This window comes from Vipera ursinii (genome assembly GCF_947247035.1).
Source record: "Vipera ursinii genome assembly, chromosome: 6".
NCBI classification, from domain to species: Eukaryota; Metazoa; Chordata; class Lepidosauria; order Squamata; family Viperidae; genus Vipera; species Vipera ursinii.
The window spans coordinates 27,248,985-27,275,716 of record NC_139515.1 but is presented as its reverse complement, the minus strand read 5'-3'; positions in this window follow the sequence as shown (position 1 = coordinate 27,275,716).

Below are 26,732 nucleotides of genomic sequence, written 5' to 3'. Positions count from 1 at the left end.
CGAGGAGGAAGCGGGCGAGGCGACGGTGCCAGTTTCCGACGACCAGTCTGCGCAGAGAGTCTTTAGTGGTCTTCACCATGACCTCTGCGAGGCCATTACTGGACGGGTGGAACAGGGCCGATGTTGCGTGCCTAATACAGTTCCTCCTCGTGAAGATCTGGAAGTCACGGGAGGTAAATTGAGGTCCATTGTCAGTAATTATTACGTCTGGAAGACCATGGGTTGCAAAGACTCCCCTTAAAGCTTGAATGGTGGCAGTTGAGGTGGTGCTTGAAACCGGGAGAACCTCCAGCCATTTAGAGTAGCTATCTACAATAATCAAAAAGGTTTGGCCCTGGAATGGTCCGGCAAAATCGAGGTGTATGCGGGACCAGGGGTTGGATGTGATTTCCCACTTGTGAACTGGGGCGTGGGGTGGGGCGGGTCTGGTTTGCTGGCAGAGATAGCAGCCGGCTACGTGCTGCTCGATGTCTTTGTCTAAGGATGGCCACCAAACATAACTGCGTGCCAGAGCCTTCATTTTAGAGATGCCCGGGTGGCCCTCGTGGAGTGTTTGTAAAACTTTGGTTCTGTGGCATGTTGGGACTATCACTCTGCATCCCCAGAGGATGCAGCCTAAATGGGTGGAAAGCTCGTGGCGTTTGGTAAAATATGGTTGGATGAGGGGGCAGGGGCAGGATGATTGCCATCCTGATGTGACCCATGAGAGTACCCTGCTGAGGGTGGGGTCCCTGCTTGTGGCGTGTGCGATGTCGGTTGCTGTTACTGGGCACTCCGACAGTTCTTGTATAGCCAGGACTTGGCCGGCTGGGGCTGGGTCAGGGTCTATTTGGGGCAGTGGGAGCCTGCTGAGGCCGTCAGCGTGGGACATTTCCTTTCCGGGTTTGTAGACTAATTTAAAGGAATAAGCAGATAGAAATGTGGTCCAGCGTAGCATTCGTGGGGACAAAATTTGCGGGGTTTGGCGGTCCCATGTGAATATGCCTAGGAGGGGTTTGTAATCTGTATAAATTGTAAAAGGTCTGCCATAAAGGTAATCGTGGAATTTTTTAATTCCAGCTACTATGGCCAAGGCTTCTTTATCTATTTGCGCATAGTTGCGCTCGGGTTTTGATAAAGTCCTAGAGTAATAAGCGATTGGGGCTTGCGAGCCATCGTTAAGGGAGTGGCTGAGGACTGCCCCAATGCCATAAGGTGAGGCATCGCAGGCGATGCATAAGGGTTTAGTTTCGTTGTAATGCGATATGGTTGTATCGCTAGAGAGTAATTGTTTTAGCTTTTTAAAACTGTCATTTTGAACTGAGGTCCACTGCCAGGGGGCTCCTTTATCTAAAAGCCTATGGAGTGGCTCCGCTATGGTGGCTTTTCCGGGCAAGAAGGAGTGGTAAAAATTTAGGAGCCCTAGGAATGCCTGGAGCTCCGTTTTATTTTTTTTGGGGGGTGCAGCTTGGATTGCTTGAATTTTGGCATTGGTGGGGTGAATGCCTTTGCCGTCTATTCTGTACCCTAGGAAATCTGTGGAGGGAACTCCTATTGAGCATTTTTCCCGTTTTAGTTTTAGCCCAGCTGCCCTGAACCTTGTAAGGACCTCGTGGAGTCTGGTTGCTAGTGAGTGGGTGGAGTCGCCCGCGATGAGAACGTCATCAAAATACGGGCAGACTCCGGGGATGCCCTTGAGGGTACGTTCCATTACTTCTTGGAATATTTCGGGTGCCACAGAGATGCCGAATTGGAGGCGGTTCACTTTGAACGCCCCCCTGTGCGTCACTATGGTTTGGGCATCTGCTGTTTCCCTAGTTACTGGGAGTTGAAGGAAAGCGTGTGCTAAGTCCAATTTGGCAAAAATGGAGCCGGAGCCTATTTCTGAGAGAACATCCCTTACTGATGGGACTGGGTATGCGTGGGGATTGAGTGCGCGGTTCAGGGTCGCTTTATAGTCCGCGCATATTCTCACGTCCCCATTGGGTTTGACAGGTGTCACGATGGGGATTTCCCATGTTCCGCTGTCAGTGGGTTCTATGACTCCTAATTTAAGTAAGCGGTCTAGCTCCCTGTCTATTTTTTGTTTTAGGGCGAAAGGGACTTTTCTAGCTTTTATCCTGATTGGTCCTATCTCCGGTTTGAATTTGAGGTCGATGGGGGCTCCGTTGTATTTTCCCAACGAGCCATCAAATACATCTGCAAAATTTTTGCAGATATTTTCTAGGGAATTGGTGTGAATACGATTCGTTCCTTCGAGGCGAATGCCTAATGCCTCGAACCAGTCTAATCCGATTAGGTTGGTTCTGGGTTGTTTTGTTATTTGCGCTGTTAAATGTCCTGAGAATTTTTTAAAATCGACCTTCAGGGTGGCCTGTCCCTTTAAATCTATTTGTGCCCCTTGAAAGTCTGCCAGCATAACCTTGGAGGGTTGGATGGGGATGCGGTGATTGGTTTTGCTAGCTATTTTTTGGAGGGTGTCCCCTGACAGGATGGAAACGGAGGATCCTGAGTCGACCTCCATTTCACAGGGGATTCCCTGGATTTTGACCCATGCTCTCACCTTGGCACGGGGGATGTTGTTCGCTGGTGATTTAGTTAGGGAAAATACGGACCCTACAATTCCCATGGGAGGGCGGGGAGGGGCAGTCCTACCTGCGGGGATCTCGTCAAGATCGTGGAGGGTCTCCCGGTTTAGGCTGCGACAAGCTGATCGGATGTGGCCGGTCTTGCCACAGCCGTGGCACTTCGCATTCCTAAACCTGCAGGTAGCTCTGGCATGGCTTCCGCCACAGCTGGCACACTTCGCCCTGGTGTTGGTCTGCAGTTTCTTCGCGTTGGGGGCCGTCTGTCGGTCTTGGTTGCGGTTCTTTTCCCGGCTGGCGGCCATCCGGTTGAAGCGGGAGAGGATAGCATCGACCCCGGATTCGGGCTCCAGCGGCCCCTGGTCGAGCTCCCTGGCCTGATGGACGGAGTGGCCTGAGTTTTCGCCAAATGTCTCGGTTTCGTCACGATGGCTGTCCTCGTACGCCATTATCTCCAGCGTGAGCTCTGCGAGGTCCATTGTGGGCTTTGCCACAAGCTTCCTCTGCAGACGCACGTTCTGGAGACCGGCGATAACTTGATCGCGGATTCGGTCCTCCAGGTCGGGGAAATGGCACTTGCGGGCGGTGTGCCTGACGGTTGCGATGAAAGCGGTGGAGGTTTCACCTGGCTGCTGCTTCCGTCGGGCGAAATAGAGCCGCCAATACAGTTCTGACTGCCTTGGCATGAAGTGTTTGCTGAGGCGGTCTGTGAGCTCGGCATACGGTATGGTGGCGACCGGGTCCGGGCTGCAGAGGCCAACGGCGACATCGTATACCGCTGGCCCGCTAAGGCATAGGAGCGCGGCGGCCTTGTGGCGGTCCTCCATGATTTTATTCACGAGGAGGTACCCCTCGACCTGGCCCAAATGCGACTCCCATCCTTCAGGGTGCCGGACGTCGAACTCCCTTACGTGTCCTAGGTTTGCCATTCCGGGTCCGCGGTACTTTGGGCACCTGGAAGGTTGGCTTGTCCGGTCGGTGACTTAGCTAGTGACTTCAGCGGTTGACCGGACAGCAACGCTCCTGGCCCGTGACTTCAGCTAGTACCGGGATCCCACCTTCGTCGCCAGGTGGATTGTCGGCAGGAAGGACAAGGGAGACGCGTCTTCGTTAACAGGTTTATTTAGTCAGCCCGGACGAAAACAGAACGGAGAAACATGCCTTATATAGGTAGCTGTCAAACGGGACAGCAAATCAGTAGTGGGCGTTTTTCCCGCCAAAGAACAGGGCCAATGGGTCAGCTTGTAGGTCGGAATCTCCCTAGTGATAGTGCAAGTGCCTTAGCTAGGGAGGGAATCCCGTCAGCTGGTTTTGGCGGTCGGTCGGAGCTTTGACAGCTAGCCGCCGGTACTGCGCATGCGTCAGTTTTGACAGCTCGCGGCTGCCACTGTGGGCTAGCCGCGGTTTTGACAGTTTGCGGCTTAATGCGCATGTGCGGCGTTTGACAGCTGTCAAACGGCCGCGTGTACTTGTAGGCCGCGGGAGCGACTGCGCATGTGTTAACTTTGACAGCTGTCAGTGCGGCCGCGTAATGCGGCCTATGACAGCTGTCATTATAGTTTGCAGTATATTGCAGGCACGCTGAGAAAATATGTGAACTACCCCTAAACATCCCAGTGTTCTCAAAACATTTTGGCAAGCTCCGGTTGGTGGAAGTGGACTGCTCATGGGGAAAGGGATGGGCTGTGAGCAAACCTTTTCACATCTTTTGAGCATGGGAATATTCAGAGCTGGATTCACTTTACTGCAACCAACACCTTTAGTAAAAGATCTCTTTGCTTTAACCAAATGGAGTCGAGGGTCTTTCTTTCCTAAGGGATCAGATTGGGGCAGGTCTGACAGTAAGATCTAAGCTGAGCTTAGACTCCTGCTCTCCATAGATTAATGGAACTGTCAATTAGAAACTCCATGTGTGTCTATTTCCTATTGTGGTTAAGTGCCACTTCTTCCCTTTTATGTTTAGCATTAATATAAATGTAGAAAATGGATGAAATCTTGTACCTCATTCCCAACATTTTTCAGGTGGAAGTTGAATTCTTCCTTCTCAACTCTTTGGTTTGTTCAGTGATCTATTAGAAATGGTTGACTATGGTTGGCTCCCTTTATTTCAGAAAACATTTTGATGTGGTCCTCTTACCCATGGCTGACTAAAACTCCCACTGTCTCAGGAAACATCACAGATTCCCCATCTTTCCTTCCTTTGTCCTTTTTGGCAAATGATTGCTTCTTCATTCTGCAGATCTCAAATAGAACATGTACATCCCCTCTGCAGGTTTTCTGCCAAGTGAACTATTGGAGAAGGAGGGATGTTTAATTTGTACTTCTACCTCTTTGTACTCCAAAAGGATGCTTGTGAGCAATAAGTTTTGTTTTGGTTTGTTTTTTTGTGTAGGCTTTTTATTTGTTAGGCTGGCCCAACAACAAAACCTTTCTTTACTGCCACCACTCCTACCATGAAATTTGGCATATAATTCCAGCTCTGGAATTTTATCTTCAGATTGTAAGATTAAATAGAAATAAGTTACATCTGTAAACATATGAAAACACTCAGTCACAAAGAATGAGTCACATAGTTCCTTTGTTTGTTTGTTTTTAATGTAGAGTATCTCTTAGTGGAACTGGCATGTCTGGAATGACAAAGCAAAGCCAACAAAACTCAATGTCTGCCACTGAATGCCTAATGGGAATTTACAGACACATCTCTACGTTGATATCTATATTCACAAACCTGTCTACATCTACCCTAAACAAGAGGCTCATGATATGGAAATGTTAGGTTTCTTTTAAAAAAAGAACCCCTATTCTTAACAGTTTGATATCTAAAGTGAGAAAGATTGGCAGTTGGGAAGAAGAGTAGCTTAGCCCATGCAACAGTTGGCACCATCACTGTGAGCAACCCCAGCCTGGCTCTGCTAAATACCAAACAAGTGATTCACAGATAATACATTCTGGTGCTGCTGAAAGTCTGTATTATTTGTAACATCAACATATGGCACAAAGGGGGAAAAATCCTTGGGAGCCTCACTGAACGAAAAAAGCTAATCTGCATATTTTGCTTTGAAAATATCCAAGGCATCTACTTGAATGATAGTTTGTCTTCTTGTTGAGGAATTTGTTGTGCAGAGGTCTCCTTGTGCTACCAAAGAGTTGCACAGACAAGGAAGGGTACTGAGAGCAATAAGAGTCACACAGTAAACACAAGAGTATACTGAGTTGTAAAAGCAAAAAGTAGTTTACTTTAAGGTGGTGTAAAAACAAAAATGCACAGTCAAAAATAAACAGTTCAGGTTCTCATCAGTTCTCATCAGAGGTTAATAATATCTTATCTAACAAAGTTTGCTCCTTATAGAATCCGTACAGTTTAACATCTTTATCATATCTGTTGTGTAGTGGGTTTCTTGGAAGCAGGAGGCGAGATGAGAGAGTTCAAACAGGAACATTGCTTTATTATAGTAACAGGAACAGAACTGAATCAGAGGCTTCTGCCCATCTACTTATACAGTTGGCCACTAGGCAGTGGCCAATAGGTATAAAGGAACCTATTCCTGCCCCAGAGCCAACCAATGATCGTCCAGGAAACTGCATGTCTGGGCAGCCAGCGACCATTACACAGACACCCTAATTAAGCAATCTCAAGCAGCATTCAAAGACATATGAAAACAGTTCAAGTAAAAGGCCCAATACATTACACCCCTCCCTCCTAGAATGTACAAACATTATTAAAGTTATTTGAGAATAAAGTCTTGTAAATGTGGTGGTTTGCACAACCTTGCAGACTGCCTAGGGGATCCAGGCAACTCCGGGTCCACCAGCTTGCCCACTGGGCTGGGTAGACCAGGACTCATGAGTTCATGAGAGTCGGATTGACTTGAGTCCCTTTGTCTGGCCATTCCAGGTCAGCCCAGAAATGTCCAATGAAGAAGCAGAGTTAGCACAGCGGCTGTGCTGATCAGGTTGACTTTCCTAGTCAGGGGACCCATGTTGCACTCCTGGGCTTCGCCCATTTATGACCACCTCCCCGTTGTACTGACTGGTTGAGTCATCAGAGTCATCAGAGCATGTGAACTGTCCTGCTTGGCTGCCGGTTTCTGGCTCTAAGAGCGGACCCGTCATGAGGTCCTCGCTTTGTGGACATTCTACAAACCGCTTCTGCAGCTGATCAATATGGTGGCGAACGACTTGCCCCCCCATCCAGAGCCATCTCATATGAGAGAGGGCCCGAGATTTTGACAATTTTACCCGGCACCCACAAGTTCCCATGCCCATAATTTCGGGCCAACACCCCTTCACCCACTTGCAACCCCCTTGGAGGCTTTGGGCAAGAGGTGTCTGCTGCCACCCGGTCAGGATGCAATCTGTCCAGCTTTGTGGTGAGTGAACCTTTTTTTATTGTCAAACTACAACCATGTATACATTGAGATTGGCTGGGCCTCCCTTCGTGCCCCCACCCCCAACTCACAGTGACACAAATCCTCCATCTTATTACACCATGTGAGCTAATTGCACAACATACCGGCCTCAAAAGTCAATCATGCATAAAGTTTATAAAACTATTTCCCGTTGAACAGCCTAACAGCCCATGGATAAAAGATGTTCTTCAGCCTATTGGTACGGCTGGCTATACTCCTGTATCTCCTACCCGATAGTAGGAGAGTAAAGAGGTACCGTGCAGGGTGTGAGTCATCCCTGAGAATTTTCCTCACTCTTCCAAGGCAGCGAGCTCTGGCGATGTCATCCAGTGGTGTCAGGGGACAGCCCACAATGTCTTGTGCTGTGCTCACCACCTTCTGTAATGCTTTCCTATCCACGGCTGTCAGACCAGCATACCAAACCACAATACAGTATGAGAGGATGCACTCTATAATAGACCAGTAAAAGAGGGTCATTAGCTGTTGTTCTACCCTGTTCTTCCGCAAGACCCTGAGAAAGTGAAGTCTCTGTTGGGCCTTTCTGGCCACCTGGGTTGTATTAACTTTCCAGGTAAGATCTTCACAGAGCTAGACTCCCAGAAATTTAAAGGAGGAAACTCTCTCCACACAGTCTCTCCCCCCACCCCCCCACCCCGATGTAAAGTGGGGCAGGTTCCTCCTTTTTCCTCCAGAAGTCTAGCACCATCTCTTTCGTCTTGCCGATGTTCAGGTGCAAGTTGTTGTTGCAACACCATATGGATAGTTTTTATGCCTTCCCCCTTTATGCTGTCTCATCCCCACCTGTAATAAGACCCACTATGGTAATATCATCTGCAAACTTAATTATCACAGTAGATGGGTCAGATGATACACAGTCATATGTGTACAATGAGTACAGGTAGGGGCTAAGCACGCAGCCCTGTGGCGAGCCGCTGCAAAGCTTCAGGGGGGTGGATAAAGCAGACCCGACCCTCACTGTTTGTAACCAGTCCCTGAGAAAGTCTTGAATCCAATTGCAGATGGAGGGGGAAAATTTCAAGTCAGTCAGCTTTTCGATGAGAGTACTCGGCAAAATGGTGTTGAAAGCCGAGCTATAATCAACAAAAAGCATCCTGACATAGCTTCCAGGTTTCTCAAGATGGCTTGCTACAGAGTGTAAAGCAGTAGCTATGGCATCGTCTGTCGACCTGTTCCCCCTGTAGGCAAATTGATGTTTGCCGAAATCCAGTGGGAGGCATGTCCTGAGATGTTGGAGAACCAGTCTTTCTAAGCATTTCATGACTACAGACATTAATGCAACAGGTATGTAGTCATTCAGGCACTCAATTGCAGTTTTCTTTGGGACTGAGACAATGGTAGCTGCTGTCAAGCATGATGGTACACATGCCGTTTGCAAGGAGATGCTAAAAATCCGTGTCAGGATTTGGTCCTAATTGGTTGGCAGAGTTCTTAACCACTATTCCCAGCACCCCATCTGGGCCTGCAGCTTTGCCTTCTTTCCCAGCGAAGCTCTGCCGGACTCTTGCCTGTTGCTGTGCAAGGCGTAGTGTGCAAGCAAAGCAAGAAATCAGCCAGCCTATGGTGCCAATCGCCGGTCAATAGGTGCTTGAGTGACTCCTTTGTAGTGCACGCCATATGTTCAGCCTGCCCATTAGTCAAGGGGTAAAAGGGGGCCAATGTTGCATGCCTTATGAAGTTAGTCCTCAAGAAGGCTTGAAACTCTGCTGCTGTGAACTGGGCCCCGTTGTCCAATACTACGACGTCTGGTAGCCTGTGTGTGGCAAACAGCTTTCTAAGTACCTGAATGGTCCTAGCAGTAGTCATGGTTGAAATTGGAATTACTTCCAGCCATTTAGAGTGGCTGTCAACCACTATCAAGAATAGCTGTCCCTGAAAGGGCCCAGCAAAGTCGATGTGAATCCTTGATCACGGTGTATACATTTCCTCCCATCTGTGGATAGGAGCATGTGGCATTTCTGGTCTGGACTGTTGACACATGTAACACCCATGTACTTGGATCTCGCTAGCCTTATCTAAACCTGGCCACCATAGGTAGCTTTGTGCCAAGGCCTTCATCTGGACTATGCCCGGATGTCCCTCATGCAGAGATTGAAGTACATGGTTTCTTAATGAACTGGGGACAATAGCCCTGCTCCCCCATAAAATGCAGCCTTTGTGAGCTGAAAGCTCATGTTTATGTGTGAAGTACTTCTAGAACTCGGGTGCAGGGCTGTTTTCAAGCCACTGAGTTTGAATCCATGACAAGACTCTACTTAAAACCTTGTCTGCAGCGGTTTCTGCAGCCACATCCCCAGCATGGAGGGGAAATTCAGGCAAATCCTGAATTGACAAAATGCAAGCGGCTTGAGCTGGATCTGACTCTACCTGTGGCAGTGGCAACCTGCTAAGGCCATCTGAATTGGAGCACAGTAGTGATTTTACTTCCTCAAAGCTGTTTTTGTGAACCTTGGTCCACTTTCATGGGGTGTTTTTGTCTAAGAGCCAGTCTAAGAGCCAGTGTAATGGCTCTGCCACTGTGGCCTTGTTAGGAAGGAATGCATGATAAAAATTAAGGAGACCCAGGAATGCCTGAAGCTCTCCTTTTGACCTGGGGCTAGGTGCCAGCTGAATGGCCTTCAGCTTGGACTCAGAAGGGTGGATGCCTTCAGCATCAATACAGAGGTAGCGGAGGTAGTTTTTGACCCTTGAGATATAGGATGCCCATCTCTCTGGGTGAGTAACATCAAACTCCTCAAGCTTTCCGACTTGCCATCTTTGGGAAGTCTTCACGGCTTGGGCCTTTCGTTGCCTCATCCTACTTCTTCCGTAATCCCTGGGACTGGTCCACAAAATGGGGTGGTGGTTAGTGTGGTTTGCTAGGCTGACGGGGGGGGATGCGTTCCCTGCCAGGCATTTTTCTGGCCTCACCGTCTAATGACTTTCAGCTCTTCCGAAGAAGCACGATCCCACCTTCGTCACCAGTGTTGTGTAGTGGGTTTCTTGGAAGCAGGAGGTGAGACGAGAGGGTTCAAACAGGAACATTGCTTTATTGTAGTAACAGGAACAGAACTGAATCAGAGGCTCAAGGTCAAGCACATATAAAAAGGATATATAATGCATTGATAGAAATTGATTCAGAAATGGAACTTGTTAAAGATTGTATGATAAAGTGGGCCCAGAATTTTCAAGAAGTTATAACAATGGACACTTGGGAAAAGATTTGGGTTAGAAATGTAAAATTTACACAGGCCCAAAATTTAAGAGAGAATTTTTATAAAATGTTTTATAGGTGGCACTTAGATCCTAAAAAATTAGCAAGTATGTATCCGAACTGCCAGCCCAAATGTTGGAGGTGTGGCTGTGAGGATGCAACGTATTTTCATATATGGTGGACTTGTAAAAAGGTTAAAGCTTTTTGGATTAAAATTTGGTGGAATATGCAAAAGATATTTAAGAAAAGGATAAAGTTTTCTCCGCAATTGTTTTTATTGGGTATTATTACAGATACTACTGTTATAGATACAAAGTTGATGTTGAATTTAATTACGGCAGCGAGACTTTTAGACGCGATGTGCCCAATGTCGATTCTCTTTGGCGGGATCCCTTTGTTGGACCGCTTTGATCTCCTGACCTTCTGCCACTCACCGCCCTTTTCTTCCGCGGATCTCTGAGGCGTCGCTGGGGGTGAAGACGGCGTGTCTTCCTCCTTGGGACTGGACGGCTCATCCTCCCCATCTGATCCAGGTAGGATGACATCTTCGTCTTGTTCCTCACTTTCGTCGGTGGCAGGGTATGTGGTCGTCTCAGGTGATGTCGTGGTCGGTGTGTCCTTGCTGGGTCGGTTGACATATGGGCTCAGATCATTCGAGTGGATCTGGGTCCAATTGGAGTCCTCTTCAAAGGAGGCAGATTGGGAAGTCACAGTCCTGCCCCCTTCTCCCAGGAAACGGTAGGCCTTGGACCCAGGAGCATAGCCCAAGAACCTCAGTCTCTGGGAGACAGATCTCCCCTTCTTCCGCAGCTGCTTGGGGATGTGCACCCAAGCGTAGGAGCCAAACACACGCAAGTGTCCCAGACTTGGTTTTGTACCGTGGACCAGGAAATATGGGGTCTGGTCCACAACACTGCTCCAGGTGCGGTTTAAGGTGTAATTGGCATAGTGCACCACCTCTGCCCAGTATGATTCTGCGACCCCAGCGTCCGCAATCAGACTACGCTTCATAGTTTGCAGGATTCCATTTCTTTTCTCAGCCACGCCATTTTGAGTGGGAGTGAAGGGCGCGGTAAGAAAATGGCGGATGCCCTTACGCCTTACCCAGTCCTGGAATTTTCGGGACATGAACTCTGCCCCGCGGTCGCTCTGCAGTTGTGCGATCTTGGTCTTATACTGGGTCTCTACAAAGTCATACAGTGATTTTATGGCGTCAAAGGCTTCGGATTTTTCTGTGAGGTTATACACGTGGCCGTATCGTGAAAAATCGTCAACGGCAGTGAGAAAATACTGTCTTTTCCCTAGGGATGGTGTGAATGGCCCAACCAAATCAACATGTACTAGTTGGTACGGGTATTGGGCCTTACGCAGTGACACCTTAGGGATGGGGGCAGCCTTCCTCTTTGTCCTCTTACAGATGGCACAGTACAGGAACACCTCACAATCCTTGAGCTGGACTCCCTCAGCAAACTCTCCCATTTTTTTAACCACAGGGAAGCTCGCATGACCTAATCTTCGGTTTAAGAGATGGGCACACTTATCGTGGAGTGGCTTCCCCACTGACACCCTCTTGGCTCTGGTTGCCTTGAGCGGTGCTGTAGGTGACTGCTGAGATTCGGGTTTCTTGTCCACACTGCCCTTGGAAAGTTGTGGGGCTGGCTGAGGTGGCTTGGGTGCAACCACTTCGGCCTTGCGCTCCTTAGACAGCCTTGGGGCTGGCTGTGGGGGCTTTCTCTCTTTCTGTGTGAAGGCCCCTTCTGAGGTGGCACCCTGTGGACTGTCCTCTGTGGCTGAGTTCTCAGGGGAGAAGTATGGCAAACCATTTATGATGGCAATACTTCCAATGACCCTCTGGTTCCAGGTGACATGACCTCCCCCTTTGCGAAATAAAACTTCCACCCTGTCATCATCACATAATTTGATAATGCTTAATAGGTTGTTGGCAATGGAGGGAGCATGCAATACCCCTTCAACTTTTCCTAGTCCGGGTGCAGAGACAGTGCCCTCCCCAACAACCAAAGCCTTATCACCATTGGCCACCTTGAGAGATGAGTTAATTTTCTTTAACCTTTTAAACCCTTGTTTCATATTGGTAATGTGAGATGAAGCTCCAGAGTCCAGTAACCATAAGTCAGTGGGGCTATCAGCCTTTGTGGTGGGGGTGAGAGGACAAGTATGCACAAAATTGCCCTTGGCACTACCTTTGCCCCTACCACGCCCCCTATCTTGCCCTTTGCCCCTTCCTTGATTGGGACCATGCTTGGGGCCTTGTTGGTGATGGGGGCAGTCCTTCTTCAGGTGCCCCTCAGAGCCACAGATGAAACACTTAAGTAGAGTATTAACCTGCTCTGAGTTGTGGTGCCTCCTGCTGGCTCGCTGGGTGGTGACTCTGGCGTATTCTCCTGCATCTCTTCATCTTCTATCTTCCTCAATGAGCCTCCCTGTGAGGTAGGACAGAGTCATGGCTTCCTTCCTGGTTCCCTCCAGTGAAACAATGAAACTGCTCCAATTTTTGTCCAGGGAAGCCAGAACGACAGCGACCATGTTCGTCTCAGGTACAAGGTAGTCTCTGGACATCAGTTCTGCTCTGAGCGCCTTTAATTTTCCCAGGTGCTCCGCCATGTTAGCTCCAAATCTGAGTCTGGTGGTGTAAAACTCAGTTGTGAGTCTGGTGAGCGAACCGATGCTGTCGCTGTTGAATAAATTGTATAATAACCACCAAACTTCACCAGCTGTGAGCCCATCTGGAATGCTGGAGTACAAGTTAGCATCCAGTGAACTCAGTAGAGTGGTGTATGCTTTCCTATGATACCACTCTTCTTGGGGTCCCCAGGGAAGAGGTGGAGGATCCAGAACCATCTCTAGAGTCCCTTACTCTAATAGATACATCTGCACTTCTTTACTCCATCTGCTGAAATTTCCCCCCCCCCAAGTTGCAGTTTTTCAAATTTATTTAAGAATGCAGGAGCAGATGAAGAAGAATTCTCCTTGGCTCTAAATCCATTTATATAGATCTGTGAATTTTCCATTGAGGTGAATGGAAGAGGGACCCCTCTGCTGGTAGATGGTGGTATTTTACTCTGATTTTTGGATGGCCCCGACTGGGCATGCTCAGAGCTCATTTGGGCCTGGGAGGCGGAGAGAGTGGATGTCTGCCTCTGGACTAGGCCCAGTCCTGGGCCTGTAGGCTGGAATTTGGGCTTGAAGAGGGGCTGAAGGCCACAGAAGCCCCGAAGATTCCTCCTGAAACACCCCCCCGGCACTGGAACACTCACCGGGGGGCGAAGATCGCAGGATGGGGGCTGGATGGCACATGGATTGCCTGGATTGCTCGGATTGCCCAGAGGAGCTCATCGCTGGTCCTGAAGACCCTGGAGGCGGCTGAAGACGGCGCTGGAGGAGGGGGCCTCATCCGGAGGCCCCCCAAAGACCATCTGGCAAGCCGGGCGTCTGGGCGGCAGCAAAAAGTAGGCTGGAGGACCTGGGGGTTCACTGGGGGCCCTCTGGGTGATGGTGTGTGGGCCCAAAACTATGGGCATGGGAACTTGTGGGTGCTGGGTAAAATTGTTAAAATTTTGAGACCTCTTTCCTACGAGGTGGTTCTGGATGGGGAGGCAAGTTGTTCGCTGCCATATTGATCAGCTGCGGAAGCGTTTTGCAGAATGGCCACTAAGCAAGGACCTCATGGCAGGTCCGCAAATAGAGCCAGAAATTGGCAGCCAAGCAGGGCAGTTCACATGCTCTGAGGACTCAACCAGTCAGTATAATGGGGAGGTGGTCATAGAGGGGCAAAGCCCGGGAGTGCAACATGGGTTTCCTGATGGGGAAAGTCAACCCGAACAAGACAGCCAGTGTGTTAACTCTTCTTCTTCTTTGGACTTTGGTCTGGGCCAACCTGGAATGGCCAGCTAAAGGGACTTTAGTCAATCAGACTCTCATGAACTTATGAGTCCTGGTCTACCCAGCCCAGCAGGCAAGCTGGTGGACCTGGAGTTGGCTGGATCCCCTAGGTGATCTTCAAGGTCATGCAGACCACCATCATATTTGCAAGACTTTATTCTCAAATAATATTAAGAGTGTGTGTACATTCTAGGGGGGAGGGGTGCCATGTATTGGGATTTTACTTGAACTGCTTTCACACGTCTTTTGAATGCTGCTTAAGGTTGCTCAATTGAGGTGTCTGTGTAATGGTTGCTGACTAGCCAGACATGCAGTCTCCAAGAAGATCATTGGATGATTTGGGGCGGGAATGGGTTCCTTTAAACCTATTGGCTGCTGCCTAGTGGCCAACCATATAAGTAGCTACGCAGAAGCCTCTGATTCAGTTCTGTTCCTGTTAGCCTCAATAAAGAAATGTTCCTGTTCAAAACCTCTCGTCTTGCTTCCTGCCTCCAAAGAACTCACTACACAACAGAGAGCCACACAGAAAACTGACTACATGTACCAGGGAGTGGTGGGTTTTTATACCTTCTGGGGCTCTTGAGGTTGTTTCCTGTTCCTCTTTGAGGCTTTGTATTTCCTGTCATGTACTTTGACCTGAGTCTGAGCATGTCCTTTTGGTACTGGTGGGTTAATCCTATTATGTCTCCTGTCCTTAGAATTTGGGTGGGGGTATGTAGATTTTAGGTGTCTTTGTCTTCCTAATAGCTTCCTGGCACCAACCTTCCTAAATGGATTATTACATCTGCATTTCTAAAAGCTGGCCTCTGCCTAGTTTCTGCTTGTGGGTGAGGGGCTGGGGCTGGTTTCTGTCTTTTTTAAGATCTTCTCTGTTATGTACTGGGCTTTTGGAATATCACCATGTGCGTTGCTGGAGAACTAAAGGTTCTCCAGAAACCCAGACAGGACGTCTCCACTCCTGCAATTGGTCAACTTTGGGTGGCAAACATGGGTACAATCTGATTGGTTGTTTCCAGATGGCCTGCCTATATATTGAGGCAGGGTGACTCCAAATCCTCAGTACAGTTTCTGTTTAAATAAAGAATGAGTTTTTCTGTACTCATCTGCGTGTCTTCATTCCTGTGCTTCAGAGCCCACAACAGGCCAGTTCCGAGGTAGATCGCGGGGGGGAGGAGCGGGGGTCGGTTGCCTCTGGGGCTCCAGGGCTGGTCGTGGGATTACCCATTCCCACGACGTTAGGGAATGGCAGCAGGTGTAGGAACAGAGGGCCGTATCGATCTCAGGGAAGGCCTCTCCGCTGCTTGCAAGCGGTGAGACACTCCGACCCTCTGGTTCCGCCCCGAGATCCCGGGAGTGAGGATGTGCAGCCTCCTGAGCTCCGGCTGATGTATTTGAATGCCAGGTCTGTTGCTAACAAAGCTCCTCTCGTCCGTGACTTGGTCGAGGGTGAGCAGGCGGACCTGGCTTGCATCACGGAGACTTGGTTGGGCCCAGAGGGCGGTATTCCTCTGGTTGATCTTTGCCCACCAGGTTTCCGGGTGCTACACCGGCCTCGGGCTCAGGGTAGGGGTGGGGGAGTGGCTGTTGTTATGAGAGAGACCTTGTGCCCGCAGGAGGCCACTGTTCCCCAGATAGTCGGGTGTGAGTCTTTCTTCCTGAGATGCGGCCCTGGTGCGCAGTTGGGCTTGCTGCTGGTGTACCTTTCGCCTAGTCACACAGCAGCAGCCCTGCCTGAGCTTCTCGATGTCCTCTCTGGGTTGGTGATTGAGTTCCCGAAACTTATAGTTTTGGGGGACTTCAATCTACCATCTCTTGGAAAATCATCTGAGTTAGCTCGGGAGTTCATGGCTTCCATGATGGCCATGGACCTGACGCAAGTAATTTCGGGACCGACTCATGTGGGAGGCCACACCCTTGACCTGATTTTCTTATCTGGACGGTGGTTAGATGATCTTGGTGGGGGCTCCCCAATTGTTATGCCCCTGTCATGGACCGATCATCATCTCCTGCGGCTGGTCTTCCGTTTTGCCCCGCCCCGCCGTGGGTGCGTGGAACCAATTAGATGGTACCGCCCCAGACGCTTAATGGATCCTGAGAGGTTCCAGGCAGCGCTGGGGTCCCCACCTGCCTCCTTCGCTCACAGCTCAGCAGATGCCTTAGTGGAAGCCTGGGAAAGGGCAGCCACTGAGGCTCTTGACCGAGTTGTACCCTTGCGGCCCCTGACCCGGTGCAGATCCCGTTGAGCTCCATGGTTTTCCACAGAGCTCTGGGAGATGAAGCGTCAGAGACGGGGCCTAGAGAGCGGTTGGAGATCCAGCCGATCCGAATCCGACCGATTGCGACTAAGAGCCTATATTAGGTCTTATCTCGCTGCGATAAGGGTGGCGAGGTCTAATCACTTTGCTACCCTTATCGTGTCCACAGATAATCGCCCGGCCACCGTGTTTAGGGTGACTCGCTCCCTCCTTAATCAAGAGGTGAGGGAGGAACCCTTGCAGGGTTGTGCCGAGGAGTTTAACCAACATCTGTCGGACAAAATCGCTCGGAGTCGGACCGGTCTGGACTCTGACTGGGCAGAGTCTGACGATCAGGACACGGGCAGTCTTGTCGATATTACCTGGGAGGAGTTTGATTCTGTGACTCCGGAGGAAGTGGACAGGATTATGGGGAGGCTGAGCTCCACCACATGTTTATTGGACCTGTGCCCTTCCTGGCTGGTCTATGCAGCCCGGGAGAGGACACGAAGCTGGTTCCAGGCAGTTATATCGGCTTCTTTGAGTGAGGGTAGCTTCCCCGCCATCTTGAAACAGGTGGTGGTGAGGCCTCTCCTCAAGAAGCCTGCCTTGGACCCAGCTGTGTTGAACAACTTTCGTCCTGTCTCCAACCTTCGCTTTCTTGCAAAGGTTGTTGAGAGTGTGGTGGCGCATCAGCTCCCTCTGGTCCTGGATGAAGCAGATTATCTAGACCCGTACCAATTGGGCTTCAGGCCCGGGTACAGCACAGAGACGGCATTGGTCACGCTGGTGAATGATCTCTGGAGGGCTCGGGACAGGGGACATTCCTCTGTTCTAGTCCTATTAGACCTCTCAGCGGCTTTCGATACCATCGACCATGGTATCTTGCTGCGGCATCTCAGGGGATTGGGAGTGGGAGGCACAGTTTTACAGTGGTTCTCCTCCTATCTCCAGGGATGTTCACAGTCGGTGTTGACAGGAGGGCAGAGGTCGACCTCGAGGTCTCTCGTTTGTGGAGTTCCTCAGGGGTCGGTTCTCTCGCCTCTCCTGTTCAACATCTATATGAAACCGCTGGGTGAGATCATTCGTGGTTTTGGAGTTGGGTATCATCAGTACGCTGATGATACCCAGTTTTTTCTTTCGACCCCAAACCACCCCAGTGATGCCCTCAACGTGATGTCCCGTTGCCTGGAGGCGGTTCGGGTCTGGATGGGGAGGAACAGACTTCAACTCAACCCCGACAAGACTGAGTGGCTTTGCATACCTTCATCCAGGGTCAGTTTGGATATTCCATCTCTCTCTATGGGGGTGAACTATTACCCCCCGTAGATAGGGCTCGCAACGTAGGAGTCCTCCTAGATTCATGGCTCACCTTGGAAGATCACATAGTGGCTGTGACTAGGGGGGCTTTCGCCCAGGTTCGCCTGGTGCGCCAGTTGCGGCCCTATCTAGGCTGGGATGACTTATGCACGGTCACTCACGCGCTCGTGACCTCTCGTCTGGACTACTGCAACGCTCTCTACATGGAGCTGCCCTTGAGTACCACCCGGAGGCTCCAACTGGTACAGAATGCAGCCGTGAGAGTTGTGTTGGGAGTCTCCCGATACTCCCATGTTACACCTCTGCTCCGTGAGCTGCATTGGTTACCAGTTGTCTTCCGGGTGAGGTTCAAGGTACTAGTAATGGTGTTTAAAGCCCTACATGGCATGGGTCCGGAGTACCTTAGGGAACACCTGCTGCCAGCATCAACCTCCCTTCGCCCTGTGCGTTCCCACAGAAAGCGCCTCCTCAGGGTGCCACCGATCAGAGAATGTCGATTGGTAGCCCCCAGGGGGAGATCCTTCTCTGTGGGTGCCCTGGAGCTATGGAATCAGTTACCGTTTGAGGTCCAGATGGCACCCGATCTTCGCTCCTTTCGCCGCGATCTAAAAACATTCTTATTCGAACAAGCCGGCCTGGCCTGATGGGGGGATTGGTGGGGTTTTTTACTGTAGTTTTATCGGGGTTTTAATATTGTATTGATTGTTTTTAGTGGGCATGTATTTAATCCTTTTTTAATTTTTATAATTCTGTATTTTTATTCTTGCCCTGTTCACCGCCCTGAGTCCTTCAGGAGAAGGGCGGTATAGAAATATTATTAAATAAATAAATAAATAAATAATAGTGGCGACAAGGATGGGATCCTGCTTCTCCACCTAAGGGCTGAAGTCATGAGTGGACGGCATTACTTGCTGGAGGGAAGAGGCATCTTTCTCCCCCCCCTCTAGCTGGCTAGTAAGCTACACTAGCGGCCGCATGCTCAGAGGACGCATTCCTGAGCCTAAGAAGCAGGATCCAACAACAGTGCAGGAATTGTGGAAAGATGCCAAAGGTCAGCAAACTCAGAGAGTTCGACATCAAACATCCAGAAGATTGGCCGTCTTACCTCTGACAAGTGGAGAATTACCTATGAGCTAACCAGATTGCAGAGGAAGGCCTAAAAGCTGCAATGTTGGTGTGCATGTGTGGGCCAGCGACTTTTGATCTAATGGAAAACCTCTTTGCACCAACGCCCATTGAAGCAGTATTGTTTGCTGACCTTAAGAAAAAGCTGACCGGGCATTTCCAGCCAAAAATGTTGGAGATGGCATGGCATTTTAAATTCGACCGACGAGTGCAGCTTTCCGGTGAGACAGCATCAGAGTTTATCGCGGGCCTAAGGCAGGCCGCATGTCTCTGCAAGTTTTCAAATTTAGAGGAGCGTCTGAGAGACCGACTTGTCTGTGGCCTGAGAGACAGAACCCTGCAGCAGAGATTGTTTGCCAGACCAAATCTCACATTTGCCAAAGCACAGGATGAGGTCATGGCTGATGAAGCAGCCGGAGGTGCAGTACAAATAGTGCAGCCCACCAAATCTCCAAAGATAGAAGATTCCGTCCACCACGAGGTCGCCAAATGCAGTGGAGAATCATCAGAAGATGAAGAACCTGAAATAAACAAGCTCCAGAGACAGCAAAGCACGCAAAACAGCAGCAATCAGCAAAGAGAGATCAATTACAAGGCAGTTCTCTTACCTAGTTGTAAGGGGTGCGGAGGCAACGACTTCCGTGCAAATTGCAGATTCTGTTTGGCCACGTGTAGAGCTTGCAGAAGGACCGGTCACATCGTGGTCGTGTGCTGAGCTCACCAGAGAGACAGGCCACCCAAGCACCAGTTGGAGGAACCGACTAGGAAAGGTACTGGGGCCCTAGGTCCAGTCAGTGTGGGGTTCTTCAAAAGCTGGAGAAGCATTTGTCGCACTGGGGCTCATCGTCCACTTAAGCCTAAACTCAAGCTCTCAGTGGAGCTACAAGGAATTCCATGCAAAATGGAATTTGGACTCCGGCTCGGTGGTCTCAATCATCTCACATGACACATTCAACCTTGTGTGCAGACGCAGCAAACAGTGGGCTAAACTAAGACCTTCAGATATTATTTTAACAGATTTTCAGAATGCTCAGGTTAAAGTTAAGGGTGAAGCCACCTTATTGGTGAAATTTAAAGGGTTTTTGGGGCACCTGGATGTCATAGTAGTAGAGGGCCAAAGAACAAGTCTTATAGGACTTGATTGGTTTGAGGCTTTGGGCATTCAAATAACAGGCATTAACCGGACACAGACAGCAGACCTCATGGCTGTTTGTGAGGAATTTGCGGATGTTTTTCAGTCAAAACTGGGAACTTATACTGGGTCACCAATTTCCTTTAAATTAGATCCTAACATTGTACCGATAAGGGTCAAGCCTCGCAGAGTTCCTTTCGCCTTAAAACACAAAATTGATTCTGAAATTGATAGGTTAGTAGAGCAGGGTGTATTACAGCCTGTTGATGGGGGGGAGTGGGAAACTCCTATTGTCACCCCAATAAAGCCCAACAGGGAGGTTTGCATTTGTGCAGGCTACAAATGTACATTAAATAAAGCCTTAAATCAACATGCATACCCAGTCCCGATAGTCAGCCCTATTCTAGCCTCTTTGCAAGGGGGAACCATTTTTGCTAAACTTGATTTAGCGCAGGTGTATCAGCAACTGCCAGTAGACGAGGCCACAGCCATGGCTCAAACAATAGTAACACATAGAAAGGCATTCAAAGTCAAACACTTGCAGTTTGGAGTCAGCATTGCACCGGGTATTTTCCAAGGGATTATGGAACGCACACTTAAAGGTATTCAGGGTGTCTGTCCTTATTTTGATGATGTTCTCATTGCCGGGGAATCCCCAGAAGTATTGGCCAACAGGCTCAGGGCTGTGTTACAAAGGCTCCGCGATGCGGGCCTCAAATTAAAGAAAAACAAATGTAGTATTGGGGTTTCTTCAACGGAATTCTTAAGGTTCCGTATCGATGCTAGTGCGATTCACCCCGCTGAGTCAAAAGTTAAAGGCAACAAAATGGCTCCTAGGCCAAAATCAAAAGCAGAGCTGCAAGCATTTTTGGGCCTCCTGATTTTTTATCACACATTTCTACCTCATAAGGCTGCAATAGCTGAGCCCCTTCACAGGCTACTTGATAAAAAAGCCCCTTTGGAAGTGGACTGACTTACATGAAAAAAGTTTCCAGGATCTCGTGACTTCTGGGTGGCAAGGCTCCATCGATGGCGGCCGTTTCGACTGTCAGCCCCATTGTTTTCCATTGAATCACGAAAACAGTGACAATCAGCTGTTTTGCGTTTCGGAAACCCTCCCCTCAGGAGAAGAGGGGACGGTGAGCATTCAGGTAGGGGTAGAGCTCCCCTAGATCCCCAGAGTTATTATTCTGGGGGTTGAAGGGTGAGAGCTCCCCCGGAGCCTGAATTAGCTCCGGACTTGGGGACTCCTCTGTTCCAAAGCTTTGGAACAGAGCAGGATGCTGCAACCATCCCTGCAATCAATATCATATTTTGGATTACTTGGATGCAGGCAGAGCTGTGCAGGAGAATATTGAAATAGCAAGTATATTTACATAGCAAAATAATTCAATGGGATTATAAATCGTGTATTTTGATGGGAGACTGGAATGGAGTGCTGGACACACAGAAAGATAAAAAAGGTCTTTTTAAAAGCACTCCAAATCATGCCAGATTGCCTAAATGTTTTTTTGAGATGAAAGATGATTTGGAACTGAGAGACATTTGGAGAGAATTAAATTTGGAAGAAAAAGATTTTACCTTTTTTTCTGATAGACATCAATCTTTTTCTAGGATTGATTGTATTAACTACTAATGATTTTTTTCTAGGGTTAAGAAGATTAAGATATTTCCAAGAATTTTATCAGATCATAGTCCAGTATGGTTGGAATTGGATAAGGAGAGGGAAGATAGGAGGTCTTGGGGATTAAATGAAAGAATTTTTAATATAAATATGCATAAGGGTACTCCTATTGAAATGGTTTGGGATGCAAGTAAAGCCTATATGAGAGGAGTGTTAATATATTTGAATAATAAATATAGATGTAGATTGGAATATAAGCGTAAAGAGTTAGAGGAGGAAATTAAGAGGAAAGAGAAGGCTCTAATTTTGAACCCAACTGATAAGAGGGTGAAAGAAGCAATTACTTTGTTAAGAGGTCAGTTTAATATGTTGATGGCAGGTCAAGTGGCAACTAACCTACGGTATGTTAAACACAATACTTTTTGCAATGCTAATAAGCCAGGTAGGTGGTTAGCTTATTTGTTAAGGAAAAAACAAAGGTCACGTAACATAGATAAGATAGAATATAAGGGAAAAGAGGTGTTTCAGCAAAATTATATTAAAAAGGCTTTTGCTGAATTTTATTCTAAGTTATATGCTAGGGATATAACTCAAGGTTTAGATATAGATAGATATTTACAAGAAGTGAATATCCCTGTTCTTACACAAGAGCAAAGGGGAGGGATGAATCAATTGATAAATGCTGAAGAAATTATTTTAGCAATTAAACAATTAGAAGTGGGTAAAGCACCAGGAACAGATGGTTTGACTGCCATTTATTATAAAAATTTACAGTTAGAAATGATAGAACCTTTAAAAGAATTATTTAGAACAATTCAATCTGGAGGAGAAATGCCTCCATCGTGGAAAACAGCTTTTATATCGTTGATTCCAAAGGAAGATCAAGATCTTACCCAAACCAAAAATTACAGGCCAATATCGCTTTTAAATACTGATTATAAGATATTTGCTAAAATTTTAGCAAATAGATTAATGAAGGTTATGCAGTAAATGATTCATAGTGACCAAACAGGATTTATAAGTGGTAGACAAATGAAAAATAATGTGAGACATATTATAGATTTATTGGAATTTTTGGAGAGAAATAACCAGGTCTTTGCAGCACTGATCATTTTGGACGCTGAAAAGGCCTTTGATCAATTGATTTGGCAATTTTTATTTAAAGTATTAGAGAAGATGGAGTTTGGGGATAGGTTTTTGCAACCTATTAGAGCAATATATCAGAACCAAACAGCTCAAATAATAATTAATGGTAGTTTGACAGAAGCATGTAATATTGAAAAGGGTACAAGACAGGGGTGTCCGTTGTCACCTTTGTTGTTTGTTCTAACATTGGAAATATTATTGATTAAGATAGGTGACTCAAATAAAATTAAGGGAATTAAAATAAAACATCAAGATTATAGATTGAGAGCGTTTGCGGACGACTTGGTTATTACATTAAGTCAACCGACTCAGTCGGTTGTAGACCTGATGGAGATAATATTGTTATATGGAAAAGTTTCTGGATTTAAGATAAATACGCAAAAAACTAAAATATTGTCTAAAAATATGACTACAGAACAAAAGGTAGTCCTAGAAAAATTAACAGGATTTGAAATAGTTAAAAAGACTAAATATTTGGGGGAATATCTTTCAGCTTCAAATGTGAAATTATATAAAAATAATTATAAATTGTTATGGTTAAAAATACAAAAAGAGTTAGATAGTTGGAAAAAATTACAACTGTCTTTATTGGGAAGAATTGCAGCAGTGAAAATGAATGTTTTACCAAAATTTTTATTTTTGTTTCAAATGATACCTATACTCAAAAAAGATTCAAATTTGGAGGAAAGGCAGAAAGGTATTATTAAATTTGTTTGAGGAGGGAAAAGACCAAGAGTAAAATTTAAGATAATGCAAGATGTACGTGAAAGAGGTGGTCTTAAAATGCCCAATTTTAAACTATACTATGAGGCTGCTGCTTTATCATCAATTAGTGATTGGTTTAATCTAACACAAGGGAGATTATTGAATATTGAGGGATGTGATTTATTATTTGGTTGGCACACATATTTATTGTATGATAAAAAGGTGGATAATGTTTTAAGACACATGTATTAAGGTATGCCCTGTTGAGAGTTTGGAAAAAATATCGATATAAGTTAAATTATAAAATACCAACTTGGGCAATACCTAAACATGCAATAGAAAATATAAGTGTGGGATTTAAACATGATGTGACTACATATAAAGAAATTCTTAGAATGGAAAGGAATGTATGGCAATTAAAGCCATTTAATATTTTAAAAGAAGAAAAAATAGTGCAGACTTGGTTTCAGTATGGGCAGTTACAAGCTAGATGGAAGGAAGATCAGAAAGTTGGTATTTTGACAACTGATGAAAATTTGGTTAAACAAATAAGAGATCAAAGTCCAGCGCATATAAGGAGGATATATAATGCACTGATAGAAATAGATTCAGAAATGGAACTTGTTAAAGATGGCATGATAAAATGGGCCCAGAATTTTCAGGAGCCCATAATGATGGATATCTGGGAAAAGATATGGGTTAGAAATGTAAAATTTACACAGGCACAAAATTTAAGAGATAATTTTTATAAAATGTTTTATAGATGGCATTTAGATCCTAAAAAATTAGCAAGCATGTATCCGAATTATCAGCCTAAATGTTGGAGGTGTGGTTGTGATGATGCAACTTATTATCATATATGGTAGACTTGTAAAAAAGTTAAAGCTTTTTAGATTAAAATTTGGTGGAACATGCAGAAGATATTTAAGAAAAAGATAAGGTTTTCTTCACAGTTATTTCTGTTGGGTATTATTACAGATTGTACCATTATAGATACTAAATTGATGTTGAATTTAATTATGGCAGCAAGACTTTTGGTAGCGCAATATTGGAAGAAGGAGGAACTGCCGACTATAGAAGAGTGGACTTTAAAAGTTTCAAACCTGGCAGAAATGGCAAAGATTTCAGCATATTTGGAAAAAAACAATCGCAAGAGAGATATATTTTGGAATGGAGAAGATGGATCGATTATACTCAGAATAAATATGGGACTAAAAAGTTTCATTTAGCATATGAATAAATATTAGTATTATATGATGTATTATTAGTTAGTTATTATTATTTAGTTATTCAGTTATGTTTAAGAGGAGTTAAAGTGCAATAGAATTTAAAGTGTTTTCTTTAGTTAGTTAGCATATTTTAGCTTAGGTTGGTAAAAGTTAATACCCTGTATTCAGCTCTGGGAAGTCCGGGAGGGAGGGGGAGGGAGGGGAAGTGGGGGGGAGGGGGAGGGGGGGGAGTTTATGTTTTCAAAATGTATTTTAAAACTTTTCAATAAAAAAAAAGAAAAAGAAAAAAGTTTCCAGGATCTCAAGGCCCTTCTTTCAGAAAAGTCCAATGTAACTCATTTGTTGTTAGCTGCAAAGTCGTGTCTGACCCATCGCGACCCTATGGACAACATTCCTTCAGGCCTTCCTGTCCTCTACCATCTTCTGGAGTCCATTTAAGCTCACGCCTACTGCTTCAGTGACTCCATCCAGCCACCTCATTCTCTGTCGTCCCCTTCTTCTCTTGCCCTCAATCTTTCCCAGCATTAAGCTCTTCTCCAGTGAATCCTTCCTTCTCATTAGGTGGCCAAAGTATTTGAGTTTCAACTTCAAGATCTGGCAGTCAGGGTTGATCTCCTCTAGGACTGACTGGTTTGATCGCCTTGCAGTCCAAGGGACTTGCAGGAGTCTTCTCCAGCACCATAGTTCAAAGGCCTCAATTCATTGGTGCTCAGCCTTTTTAATGGTCCAACTTTCACTACCATACATTGCAACTGGAAAGACCATAGCCTTGACTATACGCACTTTTGTTGACAGGGTGATGTCTCTGCTTTTTAGTGTGCTGTCTAGATTTGCCATGGTTTTCCTCCCCAGGAGCAAGCGTCTTTTAATTTCTTGGCTACAGTCTCCATCTGTGGTGATCTTGGAGCCCAGGAAAATAAAATCTGTCACTACCTCCATTTCTTCCCTATCTATTTGCCAGGAATTGAGAGGGCTGGATGCCATGATCTTGGTTTTCTTAATGTTGAGTTTCAACCCAAGTTTCTTCACCTGCAACAAGAGGCTCTTTAGTTCTTTTTCATTTTCTGCCATTAGAGTGGTATCATCTGCATATCTTACATTGTTGATATTTCTTCCAGCAATCTTAATTCCAATTTTTGATTCATCCACCCCTGCCTTTCTCATGATGTGCTCTGAATATAAGTTAAATAAGCAAGGTGACAGTATACAGCCTTGCTAGACTCCTTTCCCAATTTTGAACCAATCAGTGGTTCCGTGTCCAGTTCTCACTGTTGCTTCTTGGCCCACATATAGGTTTTTCAAGAGACAAATAAGATGGTCTGGTACGCCCATCTCTTTAAGAACTTGCCACAGTTTGTTATGATCCACACAATCAAAGGCTTTAGCATAGTCAATGAAGCAGAAGTAGATATTTTTCTGGAATTCTCTAGCTTTCTCCATGATCCAGCGTATGTTGGCAATTTGATCTCTAGTTCCTCTGCCTCTTCGAAATCTTGCCTATACTTCTGGTAGTTCTTGATCCACATACTGCTGGAGTCTAGCTTGTAGGATTTTAAGCATAACTTTACTAGCATGAGAAATGAGTGCAATAGTGCAATAGTTTGAACATTCTTTGGCACTGCCTTTCTTTGGAATTGGAATGTAAACTGATCTTTTCCAATCCTGTGGCCACTGTTGAGTTTTCCAAATTTGCTGGCAAATTGAGTGTAGCACTTTTACTGCATCGTCTTTTAAGATTTTGAATAGCTCAGCTGGAATACTGTCACCTCCACTAGCTTTGTTGTTGCTCAGCTTTTCTAAGGCCCACTTCACTTCACATTCTAGGATGTTTGGCTCGAGGTCAGCGACCACCTCATTTTGATTATCAGGGACGTTAAGCTCATTCTTGTATAGTTCTTCTGTGTAATTTTGCCACCTCTTCTTAATCTCTTCTGCCTCTGTTAGGTCCCTGCCATTTTGATCCTTTATCATGCCCATTATTGCATTAAACGTTCCCTTCATCTCTCCAATTTTCTTGAAAAGATCTCTGGTCCTCCCTATTCTATTGTTTTCTTCTATTTCTTTGCACTGTTCATTTAAGAAGGCATTCTTATCTCTTCTAGCTATTCTCTGAAATTCTGCATTCAATTGGGC